The sequence below is a fragment of the Sinohyriopsis cumingii genome, chromosome 5, assembly GCF_028554795.1.
Source record: "Sinohyriopsis cumingii isolate HCF-2022 chromosome 5, ASM2855479v2, whole genome shotgun sequence".
Lineage (NCBI taxonomy): Eukaryota > Metazoa > Mollusca > Bivalvia > Unionida > Unionidae > Sinohyriopsis > Sinohyriopsis cumingii.
The window spans coordinates 103,072,733-103,093,317 of NC_142965.1; the positions used below are offsets into that span (position 1 = coordinate 103,072,733).

General features: G+C 34.8%; 1 long non-coding RNA gene across 1 annotated transcript; it reads left to right on the forward strand.

Annotated features, from left to right (window-relative positions):
• LOC149799908 (uncharacterized) lies at window positions 1–8,526 on the forward strand. The gene is made up of 2 exons (XR_016420927.1): window positions 1–189; window positions 7,999–8,526. It is a non-coding gene; the product is annotated as an uncharacterized LOC149799908 (long non-coding RNA).
• The last annotated feature ends 12,059 nt before the right edge of the window (window positions 8,527–20,585 follow it).

Genomic DNA, 20,585 nt, shown 5'->3' on the forward strand with positions numbered 1-20,585 from the left:
TAGGATTTTCCAAAAATTGTCCAACTTCTTCAACATCGAACACTTTTCCAACAGTCTGCATCTTTCAACAATTTTCCAGCAAATTTCCAACTATACTGTATTTAAGGCCCGGAAACTTTCGAATCTGTAGCCAGAAAGCCGGTGTACAAGCAAGGAGGCAAGAAATCATCTGAAGTCCAAATTCGTTTGGTATGTACAGTAGCATGTAACAGCCAGGTTTAAAAGTCAATAGAGCAAGACATGGGTGTCTACTTTAATTTATTTTAGTTACTTCTATAATTTATGTTAATTTTGCAATTATTTTTTTTTATTTTATCGCATTAGCAATTTCGTTAGTTAAATAATTTTAAGATACATATAGCTAATGCTGTAATTTCAGTATTTAAAGTAGAACTACAATTTCACGCATTATTCTATAAAAAAATTCTTCACTTCTAATATTTCTTCTAGGATCCATTTTCATGAGTTTGAGATATTTATATATATGACATTTAGTTCCTGTTTGAGAAGAATTGTTTTCAAATCCCAGCTATATAAATGTAAAAGAGTTTGCCTTGTCGTTATACATCGCAGTTATAAAACTTCGTTTGCCTGATCATTGGTGACGTTTTCCAACCACATACTTCCCCTTCTTTATTAATCGTGTGTGGTCATTGAATGCGTCCAATTTCTCTTCACATACAAGACTTTTCTGAGGTTAATTGTGCGTGCTCATTGAAGTTTCTCTTCACATACCAAGCATTTACTAGTAAAGATTGTGTAATCACTGGATGAAAATAATTATCTGCTTATCACACCTATTCAGTTATATACATGCATGTGTGATCATTGAATATGTATAGTTACCTTCAAGTATCACACTTTCTTCGACTGAAACGCTCGATCTGATTAACTTATTCGCGTTCGTCAGGTGAACATAATCTCCCTCGCGATATCACCTCCAACTTCAAGTGGTCGGCGATTAGGACGCAATATAAGGGACATAACTCTTTTAATGTCGGGAACAGTCAAGGAACAATTTGTCTCCCCTGATCTATTGCAGTCCTACTAACTCCAGTTAACATTGTCTCCGAGAATTCTAAGTGATAAAGTCGTGTTCTGCTCAAGATTGTATATTGTATGAATAAAGAGAGTCTTCGTAATAGTCATCCCCTCTTGTCCACAGTCACTAAGCAGTAATAAACTAAGTAGGAGTCAAGTCACACAGATAAAGGAAGTTGGTGATATTTATCAGCCCCATTACATCAATAACTGCAAGTAAGGATAAAAATCAACTGTACAAGAAAAATACCCGAATGTCAGACCTGATGTCAAGGTTTGTATCTACACCACCATGACGTGAATCTATGTGATTGCTGATTATTCAGCTTATTGGTGTATATTCTATGTGAATCTTTCATCTGGAATAAATGTGTATAGTATGCATACAAAGGTCATACTCTGTCATACTTACAATTCAGCTTATTGGTGTATATTCTATGTGAATCTTTCATCTGGAATAAATGTGTATAGTATGCATACAAAGGTCATACTCTGTCATACTTATAATTCAGCTTATTGCATAAGGTGTCTTTACCAATAAAGTGGTAGTAATGTCTCGGTTTGTTGTATCAAAAATTGATAGAGAAATAAAATATCTAACGGACAGAAACCAGTACATTATTATAGGTAAGTGTTAATGCTCCATCTATATCGTTGAACCATTTCCTGGTTTAAATTTGTCATTTCATAGCTTTTATGTTTTAAAAAGTATAGCCCCAAAGCCCGATGCACACTTTTTAATTAAGAGAAGTCCGTATGAATATTGTAGTTTTACATAATTAAATTTTCAGTAATCAGGTTTAGTTTTAGGAGTGATTTAGACAGATTTAAGAAACACATTACACTTCAATCGGTGTATATGAAAATCAAAAGCAATTAGGTGTAAGACATAGGGTCATTTCCAAAAAGACCTCATTAGGTGCGTTTACCTGTTGTGAAAAATAAAAAAAGTTAATGGTAGTTCATATTAAAAGTAACGAAAATCCGTCGACATACTTTTCATCAGTATCAGTGTTTTTTAAAAATATTTATTGCAAACTGAAAATACCCATAATCCTCTTGCACTTAACCCCAAGACTTGGTACATTAATTCGGTGTTCCCTATAGGCAGTTGAAATATGACCCTGTCAAAATATTACATTCTCCTAAAGAGGGCCTAAGATAGGTTTGTTTGGGGTTACATGATTCTGCTTCGCATCATCTAATGGTCATAGCAAAGGTCCTTTCTGGACACAGTTTCTCAAACGGTGTTAAATTGAAATATTTGTTTTTAAAACTCATGGTCACCGTTACATTGACCTTTGAGCGACTGATCCCAAAATCAAAAGCTGTCACCTATTGACCATGAACAATATTTCTACAAAGTTTGAAAGTTGTTAATCAGACACCAAATCTACTGATCATGACCAATGTTCATTTGAAGTTTGAGGACAGTGGGCCCAGCAGTTTTCAAGTTACTGATCGGAAAAGAAAAAAATGACGCCAACGACATAGTATGAGGCGCCGTAGTGGACAAAAGCTTGTTCCATGGGAAAGTTGTTCAAATTTCGATGTCGTATGACATATGTCGAGAAATCCAGTATCACGTGTTGGATCAAATTGCATGTCCTTAAAGTTCCTTTTTCTAGGTCGAAAATTTAGGTTTTATATGTTGAATTATACAGTGGTGGTTTAAAGTTCTATTTCCTATGTCGACGTTTTAAAAGCGTATATTTTGAATTACACAGCGGTTGTTGAAGTTTCAACATGATATGTCGAGAATCCCCAATTCACACGGTGAATGTAACTGTTTGTGATGAAAGTTCCATTTCATATATAGAGTATTTAGATTTCATCTGTTGAATTTCACAGCAGCGAGAATCAGCCTCCTTGTGTAAAAATAACGCGGTCCGTTCACGATAGCGACCTCTAGCGAAGAAATTGATAGTAATTCTCGACCTGTGAATGGCAACTTTCAAACCGTACATGCATGAAATGTAATGGTGCCTCGTAATTGAATACACGAAAGTAATATTAATACTCGATAATATTTTGAACTGTTAAAGTGGATATTGTGTAATGCTATTTTTAACACCAACACATCATTTCACCATATAAAAATAGTAAGCGCAATATAATGTCCAACCACCGCTGTGTAGTCCAACAGATACAACCAAAATCTCAACATACGAAATGGAATTTTCAGCACAATCAATGTGATTCAACATGTTAAATTGAAACTCTCGATATATGATATGAAAATTTCAACAACCCCCGTGTAATTCAGAAGATAAATCTTCAAATTCGCCGTTGGACATCGAATTTTCAACCAGCGCTGTGTAATTGAACATATGAAATCTAAATACTCAACATATGAAATGGAACTTTCAACATAACTCTTTGAATCAATACGTAAATTTGGAATTCTTGACGTATGACATTGAAATTTCAACTACCACCATGCAGTTCAAATGACAACATATAAAAACCTCTACATAGAAAATATAACTTTCAACCACTTACTGTTTAATTTTACAGGTACAATCTAAAATGTCGGCATAGAAAATTGAACTTTAAGGACAAGCATTGTTTACACAACAAATGAAATTGGAATTCTGGACATGTGACATAAAAATTTCAATGGCAACTTTCTGATTGGACCAGCTTTTGTCCCCTACGGCGCCTCATAGCTACCCATGCCAATGTGATTCCTGTGTGTCTGCCATGATACCCAGACGACATAAAAAAACACAAGCATATTCACATGCATTAGAGCTGTCACGTTAAAAGGGTAATATCTGGGTCGCGAAATAAAGTTGTAAACTTCAAAACACGTGATGTTTTCGATAGAATCTGCGCCCTTAAAGCATTTTAAGTACATTTTGATAAAATCGACACAAGAATATATATATGCTTGTAAGTGATCAATTTGCTGAGCCTTTGCTGAGAAATCGTTAGGTTCGCTGAAAATATGGTGTGGTATATTTCTGTTTGGGAAATGTGGCAGATTTCGGCCTGATATTTAAATGACATTTTAGTTCCTTATAATCAGTGCCTCGTGTTAGGTTGGAGTGGTGCCCAGGACGCCATGATAGATCTGGAAGTGGCGGCTAAGAAGTGACTGGAATGTGTCTAGCGAAATTCGCCTCGCATCAACAGAAGTTTATTCTGTAGCTAGGAAACATATCTTTAAGAAATGGACAGACTCCCTTTTGGTGATGGAATTAAAAAAACATTCAGAAGAATCCTGGACCAATATACAATATTAATGAAATATAAAATCTTAGTTTGGGGGCTTATCCTATGATGCTGTTATTTTTTTTTAAGTTTAAAATAAATTGTCAGTGTAACACACCTTTAAAAAACCAGTGTAATAGCGGACCGTTTTCGCACTTAATTATATTAGGAAAATGCTGTGAGTAAAAATGGTCTAATGGTAGATTTACTGCCACTATTTTATGGAGATAATTGTGTAAGTATAGTTACATATTATCACTATTTAAATGATATTTAAATTCATATAAATATAACACACTAATATATAAGTTTTCCGTATTTCACTGCTTGTAACAAAAGTTCGACCATAATCGATTAAACTGATTGGAATTTGTTTTCATGTTCCCCTTTTGCGGGCGCGCGCCTGTCAGCCGATTAAATTTTGTTGATGTCTGGAAATTTCGAACGAGAACGTTTCGTTCTATTTTTAGCGAGAACGCCGAACAAATGTGCGCGGTAATAGCGTATAACGTTATTGCTTTACTTCATTATTAAACTGTTGCGGAATAGCTATTGATAGATAGTGAATTTAACTTAGAATATGACATTGATTTTCCTTATCATGTTAGGGTAGATAAATCTTAGATATCAAATCTAACGGCACATCAACACATTATAGATTATTTAGAGCCGCCCCAGAGAGAGAGAGAGAGAGAGAGAGAGAGAATACACAGGGATTCGGGAACCTGCTTTGCTCTTACTATCGAATAGATTCCTATGGTTCTTTAACTTACTCGGAGGATAGACCGTCCAATTTACGGCCCCATCCTACGGACGAGGTTAAGGGAAAGTTACTTGCCCAAAAACACACCGACGAATCTCATTTACACCGGAGAGGCTTGAACCCGGGTCCGGTTTCAAGTCCACCGCGCTATCCATTTAGCCCCGCCAGCCCCGGAGATATTACAATAATAATTATATACTATTTACTTTAATAATCTTTACTTGTTTTTAACCAAACTATATTCTGTAAATAGCATTACATCAGTGAGATAAACCGAATATCACTGAAGTCCAAGTTACTCTCATGAGACCTACCTAAATGTTACATAACATATAAATAAAGTTATTTATAATTTATACCTATGTCTCAAGCTAATACAAGTACATGTGCTTACATGTGATGATGATAACAAGTATCATTCTTAAATGTAACTACCACTGATCCATAAAAGTTACTAATCTTTGTATTTAATTCCTGCAGTATACATTAATAAAGTAATCAGCATAAAATGATTTTTCAAAATACAGTTTAATCGTTATATATTTAACTGAATCATCAAATTTTCGCTATAATAATCAAACCATCTGGCTCGCCAAAACGAGATGCTCAGAGTGCGAGGGTAAACAAAAATTGAACCCCCACCGATGCAAATCGGAAAAAAAGTGTTGCCTCTGTTTTGCTAATGATGATTGTCTTCCATTTGACCAAATGACCTAGTTTTGGATTCACTGTTACCCATTTTAAACAAGATGCGTGGTTAGTTTTATGAAAGGGGATTATTCGTCCACCACTTGTCATGGAAAAGGATTTATACCAGCTTTTACGAAAAAAAGATTTTTCATCAGCTTTTATGAAAGGGAATTAATTCATCAGTTAAGAAATGTCTGAGAGAGAGAGAGAGAGAGAGAGAGAGTTCCGGGCTCTCTTGAAAGAGGGTGCCACTCATAACGGCGTAAATATGGCTACATCTGGGGAATCTGACAAGCGAAGGTACTGGATCTGCAAGGACACAAGCCTCTTTGAGTTTCTGACGAGTGAACTCTACATTGAAATACTCAAAATATAAAATTACATTCCAGTATCAATCCAGATAAACATAAATTACGGATATAAGAGATACATATAACATTACGATATTACTTCACTTACCAACATCATACATTTGTATAATTTCTGCCTTTTAGAATATAATACAGATAATTAAATATCGAATAAATTCACGATAGCTAAAGAATCAAAATTCAGTATTTCAGACTTACCATAATTGAAATATATTTTAGTGAATTTAATCTAAAATGTCAACATATTAAATTCTATTATTTAAAGAGTATTTTATTTCTAAATTAACTATTACTGAGTATGAAGTTGGTAGCGAACGTTGTTTTTTTTCATTACCATAATCAATAATATAATTACAAGTATATATAAGTTCTTCAAACAATTAAACTTTCCAATACATTATATTTAAAAAAGTAAAGAAATAACAAAATAATCCAATGTTACAACGTACAGATGTTAGATTAACATCTTAACACTAAAAATCCTTATACTGTATGAAAAATTGTACATAGACGATAACCTTACCTGTAACGACACAAGCCTCTTTAAGTTTCTGACGAGTGATATAGCGTGTCCGTGGATTGACGCTTTTTTTATATCGGTTTCCTAGGACAGGGCCAAATATGGAAATAGGTCTAGTTTTTGTGTTACGTCAGAATCTCAAAGTGAGGCTCCGTCGTTTCCTGCAGACTATCGTCTGGGTATATTTACGTCATTAGGTAAACAATTCTGCTAGATCAGCTCATTTACCCTTCTATAAGTAAGCCTTGGAATTTGTCTCGTTCGTCTATCTCACAACTTACTGAGTGTAATTATTTTTTGCTGACTTATGATACAAAGGAAATGCATAGAAAGTTTTGCCTTTTGCTCATAAGGGCGCAATCTTTATTAAATAGTATGTAATTTTAATACCGAAATAAATGGATTTAATCTTAATATATTTTAATAGAAAATTAATTTCAATATAATTTATTTAAAAAAATAATTTTAATACAATTTAGAGAAAATTTCAGTCTTATTACTTGTACAAAATATTCTGTCCTAATAGTTAGATACATGCGGCCTGTGTCGTTGGTTGAACGTTTCTGTACAAACATTTCCGGGAAAAAAGGCACACATTTGATGGTCATGTTTTTCAAGGGATCAAGTCGGTTTGCAAACGGATCACACAAACATTAATTCTGAGTAATTATTTTGAATTTGAAGTAGTTTCAGATAATATTGGTAAAATTTTGCACATACGCTTATATGAAGAAATCAAACCTATTCCTGGCAGCCATGTTTTCTTGAATAATCGACCCGGTTTGAAGAAACCTAATAGATGGTCACTGGAACATTATTTCTGCGAAATCATTTAGAAATCTGACAAGCAGTTTGAGAGCTTTTTAATTTTTTTTTCTTCCGTTGCCATGTATAACATAATTCATGATTTGCACTAACTTAGAAGGGGACCATGCTTTCAGAAATTGTCTAAACAGTTTCAGGAGGTTTCTCTTTTGAAGCAAAACAATAACCACGACGGTCGACGAGTTATCAAAATAGCTCCCCATTGAGCGCTTAGTGCTCAGGTGAGCAAATGACGTCATCAGTATAACATATTGTATTAATACACTGTTAAACTGAAAATTAAATCCATTATCTATAAGATGACGTAGGATATGAAAGTAGCATAACGTAAATACACAAGGTTCTCTTTTCTGTTCATAAACTGAAAATGTGCACACACAAAAACCCGCACGTTTTCAGCATCCTAGATGCCCTCCATGTTCCTGGCTGTGTACGCTCGAAAGCTCTTTTGTACGTCCTACTTTTATATTACTATAAGCCCTTATTTCTTGTCACGATATATAAGTTAATTGTTTTCTATGTAAAATGCACCGTCTGAAGTTACTTTTTTATCGTTTTGATCTAACCGGCAGCGTAAGGGCAGCCTTAGCCTTGAAGAAAAACACAAAAACATGCAGCATTTAGACATCTTTGATGATGCCGCTCATCGTTTCCTTGAAGTAGTTGGTAAATATCAGGAAGCGCCAATGAGGGGTCGAAAATTTCTTCTGAACAAATCTGTGGAGACTGACCAGGCAAGAGGAAGAAGAGGAAAATGACTGAAGAATTCCGCTGCGCTTGAAACATTCTTCCCTCTCACCGCAGGGTTCGAATCCCACTGGGATGTCGTCTTGTAAGTGCGAAAGTGTCGATTCTTACGGATGGCGGGATGTATACAGTACTGGTTCTACACTGGAAAAAGTGGGCGACTTGCCTCCACCACTAAATGTTAAACTGTATGAAGTTTAAAGTAGACAATTTTCCTGGCCTTATGCTACACAGACTGCTTTGAATGTTTTAAGTTTCGCGTTTCATACTTGAAAGAAAAAAATAACTTATTACGAGATGACAGGCCATTGCAGATAAAAAAAATAAACAAAAGTATTCATCTACAAAATATACTGACCAGTCTTCATTATTGTACACATATATGAATCTATAATAATAAATTGACCCCCTCGGAGAGTCAAAATTCTATGGACGAGGTCAATATTTTACACCTTGGGAGTCGTTATTCTATATAGATTAATGGCCGTGGGTAATTTGTCTCATTAAAATTTCGACGGGGGGAGGGGGTAAATATTCTTTGGGGGTCGACGTATTTCATTACACTGGCACCTACGCCAACGGACCCATACCGAGTGATTTGGTTCTAGAATCACAACCCATGTACATCGATTAAGGCTCATATACAGGTGGAACGCTAAGAATGACCTTCAGGAGATCGGGCATCCTAATTGAATGGTTAACTCAGATTTAGTTGCGCTATCGCATTACATTTTGACAAGATTTCCTCTGCACTATGACATATCTTATCTAAGAGCTCATTGTTCTGGCATCGCTGATGGTTACCACTGTTCATGGGGTTCGTATATCGATCAAAAATGAGAGTCAACTCGTCGGACAGTAGGCATCTCTGATCGCACTTCTTTTCATTTTATTTTGTATAGTGCTTACCTTTTTTGTCCACACCAAAATGAAAGACGGCTATTCATAGTATGTTTACTCCAAGTAAAAATAAGAAGCTTGTATTACTTTATCATAAACTAAAGACGATCACAGCGCCACCATCCATACAACCCCAAACCTAACTCACTTTCTACCAACCTACAGATTTCTGTCTTAATAATACACACGCACTTACCCCCACACTGTGTGTGTGTGTGTGTGTGTGTGTGTGTGTGTGTGTTCTTTCACGCTTTGTCAATTCATTTATAAACGTGTACGCTAATCTGTTAACTTCTGTACAGGTTAGACCTTGTACTTAGTCTTCCTGAGAATCCGATATCGGAAGTTCGCCTGAACGATCGAGGGATTTTACTACGTGACAATTCACATGCGAACATATTTTGCAAAGAATGACGATATGACTATAATTATAGTGTAAGTCAACAAAGTCAGCAAGATATTCAGTACCGACTACTGGGTGTAGTTTTGTAGAATTTGATTACATAAATCTTTATATAGCAATTATTCACTTTATTTCGATCCCCAAACATCTATATTTGGGAAGTTCATTATATACATGACAGCGAGAGATACCTCAGACAAATCCAGTACAAGGGCATTTTTGGAAGAGGTCAACGTAAAGATGTGACCCAGTACAAACCACAATAATGTTGCGATCTGTGATGTCACAATGAAACTTGCAAGTGTTGAAAACAAGTTCTTACCACCTTGTTATTAGGCCTCTTTTCATAACCCAGATAAATACCTGGCCACCATTGTAAAATTAACATGCGGTTAATGTTTGTCTGGAAGTTTTCTGACGACGGTTAAGACGCAGAACATTCAAAAGTCATGGCAGAATACTCTTCAGTTAATCTATTTTAGTATTAGATGTTAGAACAACAAATTAATATTGAATTTAAGACGAATAAATGCCTCAAAAAACGAGTAAATACGCCTATATGACTACGTTGACTTGCAACAGGGCCGGACCAGCTCAGGTATATGTGGGGAATGGGGATTCAGAATTTCAAAGGGCCCTAACTTTTCTTGACAAGGTACCAAAGCAAAAGTCTATGTGTCTGTTTACTCAAAGTGTGCATAATATCCAAGAAACGTGCGCAATAATAAAACAATGGTCAAAACTTCAAGTGACAAGTGATCGTACGTTTGTGTGTGTACATTGTTTTTGTTTTCTTTTAGCGGAGAGGGGGGTGGTGGTGGCCCAAAAGCCCCGCTCCCTCCCCGATCCGGCCCTGTACACTTTAATTAAGTAATCGTGCGCTTTAAAATCCTATTGCAACCGTAACTGATACACAAATATATCAATTATTACAAAACATTGACTTTATACCTGTCGTAAAATCCAGGTAAGTCGTAGGGAGTAGTAGTAATAATAATAATAATAATAATAACAATTAATAATGATGTCTTCTTCTTCTTATTATTATTATTATTATACATTTCTTATAAATGTATTGAATGCATTCAATCAGTGAAACTCTTTATGGTCGCCATTACAAAATCTGCCTAAGGTAAGAGAACATTAATAGTTGTAGATGCCACACATACTGTACGTGCCGTATTTTACACACAAATTTGTAATTAGTTTGTAAGCGCTTTAACTAATTTTACGTCCTTCATTACAAAAAAAAGGTTTTTAAGTTTTCTTGAGAAAAAAATTTGCACATATTATTATCGTACAAGAAGTTGAAACTATAAAATTGTGACATAAAAAGGAAAAGTAGAATGCTCAAATTCATCCCTTAAACTGCTAATGTGAAAGTGGAATATTCCGCTGGTGTGGCGGAACCATGCGTAGTACTTTTTATCTCCCACATTAGACTATTCAACAGTGTGGGAAAAAAGAAAGAAAATTTGCCATGTTACACTCGGATTGGAATATATAGTGAAATTTATGACATATAATTGGTAAACAGGAGAGGAGCATTTGGTGTGTGTGTGTGTGTGTGTGTGTGTGTGTGTGTCAAATCTAAATAAAATGTTTCGATGACTGTTATAACAATGGAATTAACCATAGGCAAATATGTACCATAAACAGATTTTAAAGAAGAGAAAGTTAAACTGAAGATATTTTCTTCAGTGGTATTTTCCTAAGGTCCTTTATATATTTTTTCTCCCGATACAGTACCTAATTGACTAAATCTGTCGATGTCATTGTTGTAGAGCAGTTGCGTGAATAACTGGAGCCATGTTTAGTGGCTATACTATATTTCAATAGTACTTTGTGTATAACGTTTCAAACGATGTCAAATAACAATAAGATACTTTCTCATGTGGTAATCAGTAATAATTTGATTTTTGCAAAGTCTTTTATATATCAGTCAATACGACTATAAGAGAACAGGTTTGATTGACAGAAATGAATTTTACAGTGATGTACCTTTATAAAATCGATAATTGAAAATATTGTTATTACACTAAAACGCTTCCATATCTAGAGATGGTTATTGTTCCTCTAATTTGTTCAGGTCTTATGACGCTGGAATTGCAACAATCTGAAATTATTATGTTCTGGTTTGTAATTCCAAAGATGAATTTCTTTTTTAACTGCCAATCAAAGCGTTCATTCAAAATCCAATAAGTGGTGCACAACATTTGTGTGCCTATGATAGCATGGTGCACCGTAGCAATGCCAACGTATAACTAATATAACGCGTATAAAATTGAGTTCGAAAGTTGTTTATTTAAATCAGTAATACCTTATTTTATAAAACAGTAAATTCGATTCTCTCTCTCTCTCTCTCTCTGTTTTTGTCTTTTGCCATTTCATCAGTATTTGCAAGTATAAAATACAATTCAGTCTTCCCCAATATTCATTTATTATTGTGTTAATTCCCTTTATTTAGTGTCCTTTCATTCATTTATTCACTCATTCATTTCTTCATAACTGTGGTTGGCCAATGATTCATCCATATCGTCTTTTATTTAATAAGTCAATGAATTAACTAAGCTATGTCTTTCTTTATTTGATAAAATTGTTCGCACATACGCAAGCTAAAATTGTTAATACATACGCAAGATAAAATTGTTCGTACATATTCAAGATAAAATTGTTCGTACATATAAAAGATAAAAATGTTCGTACATACTCAAGATAGAATTGTTCGTACATACTGAAGATAGAATTGTTCGTACATACTCAAGATAAAATTGTTCGTACATATAAGAGATAAAATTGTTCGTACATATAAAAGATAAAAATGTTCGCACATACTCAAGATAGAATTGTTCGTACATACTCAAGATAAAATTGTTCGTACATACTCAAGATAGAATTGTTCGTACATACTCAAGATAAAATTGTTCGTACATACTCAAGATAAAATTGTTCGTACGTACTCAAGATAAAATTGTTCGTACAAACTCAAGATAGAATTGTTCGTACATACTCAAGATAAAATTGTTCGTACATACTCAAGAAAAAATGTTCGTACATATTCAAGATACAATTGTTCGTACATACTCAAGAAAAAATTGTTCGTACACATAAAAGATAAAAATGTTCGTACATACTCAAGACAGAATTGTTCGTACATAATCAAGATAAAATTGTTCGTACATACTCAAGATAGAATTGTTCGTACATACTCAAGATAAAATTGTTCGTACATACTCAAGATAGAATTGTTCGTACAAACTCAAGATAAAATTGTTCGTACATACTCAAGATAGAATTGTTCGTACAAACTCAAGATAAAATTGTTCGTACATACTCAAAATAAAATTGTTCGTACACACTCAAGATAAAATTGTTCGTACATATAAAAGATAAAATTGTTCGTACATACGCATCCTTGATTCATCAGTCTTCTTTTCCTTACACCAGTACCTATTTGAGAATGTGATGGAAAATGCAAGACAATCACCGAATAAGACATGCTGACTGCATACCATATAGGTTTAATAATATACATGAGTTATTGTTCAGAGATTTATCAAATTTTCTTAATTGAATGATACATTCAATGAAAAGTTGAAATCAACAGTTATCATAGTAATATTGACATAGCAAATCGATATCCTCATTATCACTGTTATCATCATAATTATCTTCAGTGTCGTCACTTTCGTTATCATTATCATCATCATGGTCATCATGAACATCATCGTGGTGGTGGTAGAATATCATTGCTACTGTCATAACTCTCTGAGTGAAATTATTTGAGATTGTATTTGAATTTAGCCAAGTAGGTTTCTTTACTGATACCATAAGACCTTTATACCTCCAAACGTTTTGAAACGTGTTGAAACCTTTGTATGCAACTAAGATATTCGTTTGTTTCATGTACACGATATTTATTCAACATTTCTTGCATTATATTATTGTCTAAATGATGTATTTGTGCGCCGAAAGGGAGCATTATAGAAAAAGTGAGAGGTCCAGTCATTACTAATATTTATTATTAAATATTACAGTTGCTATTTAAGACTGATCTTTTGTTAAACCATATGCTAGGCGAATAGTATTCCCTGAGATTTTATAAGGAGAATATAATATTTTTCTTCTTCAATTCCTTTAACATTATCTTCAAGATGTCGATATAATTATGTACAATGTATCCAAATAAGTAGAATCCAAATTTAAGAGTTGCATTTCATTCCTTTGCTTTAGTTTAGTCCTTTCCTTTATCTACAATATGCTTCCTTTTCTGTACTAAAATATAAATACTTCTTGTACTTCACGTGACTCTTTTGCACTTGTTTGTCAAGTTCTATGTACTTAATTACTCATTAGGAACACATTGGTTTTGGTCGTTGTTTTTGGAAACCTTTATTATTTTCCCCGTGCATGTGTGTGTGTGTTTCGTGCATCTTGTCACTGTAACTCCAGTGAAGCATAGTTATTTTCATTTCGCACGTTTTACCTCTATGGAATACTTACAAGATTTACATTGGTACATAGTTTTATCCATACACTCGATTATTAGCTAAATTTTAACACATCCCGAATAATAATACACTTATTTGGTATCTGCCGCATTCGTCAACTACAATGAACATTATTCGTAGAATAATGAGTTAGATACCGTTTATATCATTTTTAGGTCCACAGAAATTGTCTTCTTGTATTAAAATGTTAATTTAATTTTTTATATCTTTGTCATATTTTAACATCTTTTTATATTTCAGTCCTTGAAGTATATAACCTTTCACTTAGTAGCTGCTGGTAGATTTAGTGGGACCTTTTTTGTCAAAAGAAGCAAATTTAATCTTAACCATTTATGGAAATGAATGCAGTATTCGTATTTTTGTTATTAGTGACATACAGTAAGGAAGACTAGTGGTACTAATGATCTTATATTTTGTCTAAATAAACATTGAACTATGGAAATGTCTGGCAAAAAATCGGACGGGAGCCAGTCAAAGACATTACGTTTTGAGATTAAGCTGGAACATCGGTGTAACGTATACATCCTTTCTTGATCCATGTTCTCACTAACCTGATAAAAGACCTACCATGTAAGTCACGTACTATTAAATGTATTCTTTACCATAATGAGTAGTTTTACACAGAGGAAGAGAAGGAGGAGAAGAATGTTTTTCTTTGTTTAATATTTGTAAGCTATTCCAAGTTGAATATTAGTACTTAACGAGATGCAATACAAACGTCATCCAAACACCCAAACATAATGAATTATTCCTATCTCAAATTACTAAATACGTATACTTAAAATATACACGCAATTCCCTATGTTAGCAAATTAGGTAGGACCCATTTTACGAGAGATTTATGCTGTCTTAGAGTCTCGTGAATATTTTAAGTTATGAAGTCTGCGCCTTGAAATTGGCTACTTACTCGGGTTGAGAAATATCTTCCCAACACCGACTCCCCATAATCAATATCCAGTGCCGGATTAAACCTTGTGTGGGCTCTTGGGCCCTGAGGCAGTCGAGATCTTGGGGCCCCCCTCGCAGATTATCTCCTAATACGTTTTATCAACATTATTTTGATCCATTGTCGCGGATCCCCCAGGCCGGTGCCTACTCTACCTATTTGGTATCCTGCACTGTCAATATCAACTAAACTCTAACAAAGTCACCAAAGGAAACGTATATGTAAATAACACATATCCTACAAATATTATAATATTACTGGCGTAGGATGTCTACAAATGTTTTTAGTTTGGTTAAATTTTTATATAGAATGAAACTTTGTGAAAATCAGTTAGAATACATTTATAGTTGATTCTAGTCAATGCGAAATCTCATTATAATGGGGCAGGTAATAAAGGAAACACCCAAGATTATACATAGAGACGTAGTTTCCTCTAAATGCATTAGATGTCCAGGTTCTCCACATATTTAAGGAAACTACTTTCGAATCATATGTACTTTCCTTCGTTACGCCCATGCTTTTATTTGTTGTCGCGTAGAAAATCAACAAATGCACTTTTTTTTTAGTGTCGCTATCAGTGAGCTTATCAGAAGGGTTCATTTGAATAATGTTAAAGCAGATCAGTTCACAGCGATTTAGATTTTAAACGAAATGAAACACCGTGGTAGCTAAACAATTCAAGAATTAATTCAGGGACATCTTAATGATGATACTGAGTCAAAATTATAAATAATTCAGAGAGGTTGTTGAAATGAAATGGGCGATCCACTTCATAATCCATCAGTTTATGTTGAAAATTATTTTGGGTGTAGGGGTAGGGCGAAATATATAAACAACTAACTATTTGATAAACTGAAAGTAATTATGATCGAAAAGTTGTTAAACATTTAGTCTTAAAATGGTCAATTTTTTTTTTCTTTTTTGCGCATAAATAAATGTAGCTTGTAGTATACAATTCAATACACAAACTAAAGATTTTATGGTTAATATTTTGAAAAGAAGTTCCTAGCATTGATCATTTTCATCATATGTCAATGTCCTCTTCTATCCTTTCCATTGATAATCTACTTAATATTTTAACACATTATCTGTTATATATTGTCTGTGTTAAACAGTTAATTAAATATCTATATAAACTCTCCGTCATGTCTATTTTAATACGCGCGCTATTGTCGTTCTTTCTCCCCCAAAAGAAAGACAAAACTAGAACAAAAACTATGAATGTCGCTGTCTTCTCTTTTAAAGTTAGATGGGACGTAAGATGTCAGCCGAGTCCAGTAAAACAATAATAGCTCCACTCGGCGTACAATGTTATTTGTGTCATGTCAATTTGAATAAACGGTTCTCCAAGACAAGACCATACTGGTACGATTTAGTGTTGTAAATATACATGCCGCGATAAGAGTATGATTTTGTCCTAGCGTGGAATTAATAGTGAAACTAAAACAACTTAGATTTACCTGAATCACTAGGGACTCAGTTCTAGGATTAAACGTCAGAGCCGGATCAGGTCAAGTGTTAAAGGGAGACGGTAGGGGGTTCAAAGATTTCAAAATGGACCTGCCTTTCCTTGAAAGGGCACAAAGTGTGCATAATACCCAACAGACCAACAAGTAGGTCTCCACATATTTGTTTGTGACAGCGGAGACTAATGTTGTCGGGCCGTATTTGATACTTACGTTTTACGCTGTTTTAACCTCCCCATCAGTTCTGAATATCGGACGCTCGCTAGTAATTAATAAATTTATTTCGACTGACCTTGGTATGCGGATGGTAACTAAAAACCCTCCTATTTTGATCCATGGCATTGAATCCTTCAGAACACTCACTTTTTAGTAATAATCTCTGGATTATCGTAGCTAGGTACGTGCGAAAACCATGAAAATACGAGAGTTGGGGATTTTCGTTTGGGTCATATGACGATGTCTCTGGACCTATGAATGATGGTTAAGTTTAGTTAAACCGTCCAAAGGAGAGAGAGAGAGAGAGAGAGAGAGAGAGAGAGAGAGAGAATTTTGTAGTTTTTAGAAATGCTAATTAAAGCAGAATAATGACTTAGATGAAATATAACTATATTAACATATTTGCATAACCTCTTGTTGGTTCGTCATTTCGGTTACTTTCTATTCCATGCTAATTTCCATACGCCAGTACGTGAGTGCCTGACAGTTCAGGTTCAGTGTATATGAAGCTAACCGTGTTTGTAGTGCACTATTTTCTTCATAAAAATCATATCTCCTGTTGACATAATGAGTGTCTTACATTGTTTTAATACATGTGAATAAAAATAGAAACTCAGAAAGAAAATCAACCTATCAATTTGCATATGTGATTGTGAACAACAAGAAAAATCGTCGAACTACATTTTGTATCGGACACACAGGGATGTGAGGAGTTCATTCACTTGGTCAGTACACAGGTACCCTGAGCATATCGTAACTGCATTCAAAGTGCAAATGTGTGTATTTGTATGTGATATAAATAAAATATATGTATAGTACATACGCTGTATCAATGATATACTACTCGTTGTATAAATATTTAATTAAAAGGAAATTCGGCAAGCCCCCTTTTCCTTTAAATAAAAAGTGTATACATCTCGTGGTATATCATTGATACAGCGATATATATATATATATATATATATATATATATATATATATATATATATATATATATATATATATATATATATATAAAGAGAGATAGAGAGAGAGAGAGAGAGAGAGAGGCAAAGCTTTAACTATCCACGCAAATTAGTCCCCCTTATCTTTCATCGGATTTATTTTATAAAATTTTAGTAACAATTTACGTCGATATTATGATGAACAAATTACATTCTTTATAATCAGCAGCAGGGAGGGTGAGCAGACCACTTTTTAGAAGCGTGCATGTGCGAAAATAAAGCTTCCTACGAAAACCAAAATACAAAGTCAATAACGCAAAACGTAAACTTCTAACCGACCGAGGTCTCTAATTTGATTTTTGTTTTGACGCTTGTATTTTTGTGTTCTCTTTTATCTACCCGGACACTCAGTGTTGGTCGTCCCCTCCCTGCTGCCGTCTCTCTCAACCAAAAGTGTGATCGAGACCTACACGATATCGCAACCGACCATCATGTAAATTCGTCGTGATAAATCCATGAGGAATCGCATGAGCGCGCGAGAGCGAGAAGAAATATGAATTTAATCATATCCATGTTCCCTGAATATCAAGAGTGATGAACGTTTTGCAGAGTATGTGTATCGGTTCCATTAAACACAACTAAAAGATTGCAGTTATCTCTGATCACTTTAGGTATTTGTTTAGTTTATCACTGAGTAACATAAATAATATCAGTATTTTTATGTCGTCCTGGGGAAAATATTGAGTTGGATATTTTATATCTAACAACACATCAACGTATACTACAGGATTATTAATAAAGTCGTCGAGATCATCTACAGATGGGGCTTCATCAATATCGATTATATTAATACGTCCATCGAGATCATCTGCAGATGGGGCTTCATCAATATGGGTTATAAAATCAATAATAACATTACCGTCTTCATCCGACGACTTTGCTTCTTCATTAAAATATTTAAGCACATCGTAGCATCGCTGATCGTCTACAGATGGCGCCACTAAATATAACTTATTCCATTTGAGCCATCTCATTATCAGATTAAGCAACAATTGCGTCTTATCAGACCCAGATGGACCTATGATAATTGCTCTTATAGAATTTGGTAGCGCTGCATAATGTTTGACTGGCTCTTGCTTTCGTGTCGCTGAGAAATCAGTGATATCCATGTTGTACAAATATAATAAATAATATTAATTTATATTGTGTTCTATGCACAGCCCGCACCTCGACAAGTGGATTGACAACAATAACGACGAAGAATACAAAAACGTGCACTTTACAGGCAAGTGTACAAATTGTGGTACAAAAATACAAATTTATCTCTAATAAAACAGGTGGAAATCTCGCAGCTTCACCGGGAAAATTACTAGGGGCTCCATGGGCTAAATATCCTGGCAAAAAGCATCTTCCTATATATAATTATTGTGGTCCTGGAACCCGACTAGATATCCAGCTCGATGAGCAAAATCAACCAAGACCTGGAGAGTATCCAATAAATGCGATTGATAAAGCATGCCACGTTCATGATGTCGCGTATAGAATCCAGATTTGCAACAACGACATATTGCAGATGTGAAGTTGATACACACGTTAAAGTCTGTAAAAATAAATCTGTCAGAGGATCGCTTGCTAATTTTTGGTAATATCTGTGACGAAAGCTAAACTAGTTCTAGGGGATGTTAATTAATCGGCCGAGTATTATATTTATTATAGCCCAAGAGGATCTTGGAGTGGTAGAGCAGCGAATAGTCAAGTTGCTGGTGCAGCAGTAGTCGCACGTTCTGTTGCTGCAGATTGGTTAGCAAGACAGGCAATATGGGGAATTAAGTGACCACCACCTAAACAAATTAGTACGCACATTTTGATGTTAGCACTCCCAATGAGGTTCATTAGGCATATATTTTGATTTTACCACATGATACTATTAAAACTGGTAGACGTTAATCGCGCACATACAAATGCGCGTTGACTGTCATTAACGTTGCAAATAGATAAATAGAAGCGGGGCCTCTATCAACAAAGACAGCAACTGAAGTTGCTTCTGGGTTTGAACTAATTTATCAACGAGGACCCTTGCGATGGCCACACTTACTACAGGTTGGTCATAGGAAAGAATTTCATGGCTCAGTAATGTCGATGATGAAACAACATAAAGTCAAAATCAGATGACGACATACAGCAATTCATCGGTATTAGGTAATCGTTGAGCGATTTAATAGAACATTTGCTGAGTGGTTATTTGGATATCAGTATGCGCAGCAAATATCCATGAACAATGTTCAAAAAGACATGAGATCTCGTGAACGTGTTGCAAGATACCAAGTGTGATAGATGCGTTAACTAATGACATTACTTGTGGGTCTTCTATGAAACCCATCAGCGTGATCACAAAAAACATGCCGGTACAACGACATGAATCGTTTTCAAAACAACCAGTACTAGGTAGTGTGACTGTTCGATATTTACATGAACCTGGTGAACGTGAAGGTGGTACAAAAAAGAGCAACTGATCCTATCTGGAGTGTGACTAAACATAAAATTTCCGGTGTGGTAAGATCAAGGGGTAGACCTGCAATCTACAGACAAGACTCAACTGCCCCCCAACGTGGATTTGTACGCGTACAATTACAAGTAATTCCTGAGGATACACAATTACCAAAACCTACACTTTTGTGAACGCAGGACACCAGCGTACCTACGTCGATTACACTCAAGACATGTCAACATCACATTTTCGCGTGCGTGACCGAGATTACTATTAATTCTATCCACGGTAAACTGTCTTGGATTATAATTCGAATACCGCCACAACATTATTGTGTTACAGCTCGTACGATGATTATTTTGTTGTTGTTTCAGTGTCATGATAAAATGAACATCAAGATCAAAGTCACTTTTACTTTTTTGTCAGTTCGCTGACAACCAGCTTATACTTTCCTTACTATATAATCGCAATTGCTAACAGTGGTCACCTGAATCATAGCGTAGACCATGATAACCCTCCATATCTGAGATATTCTTCT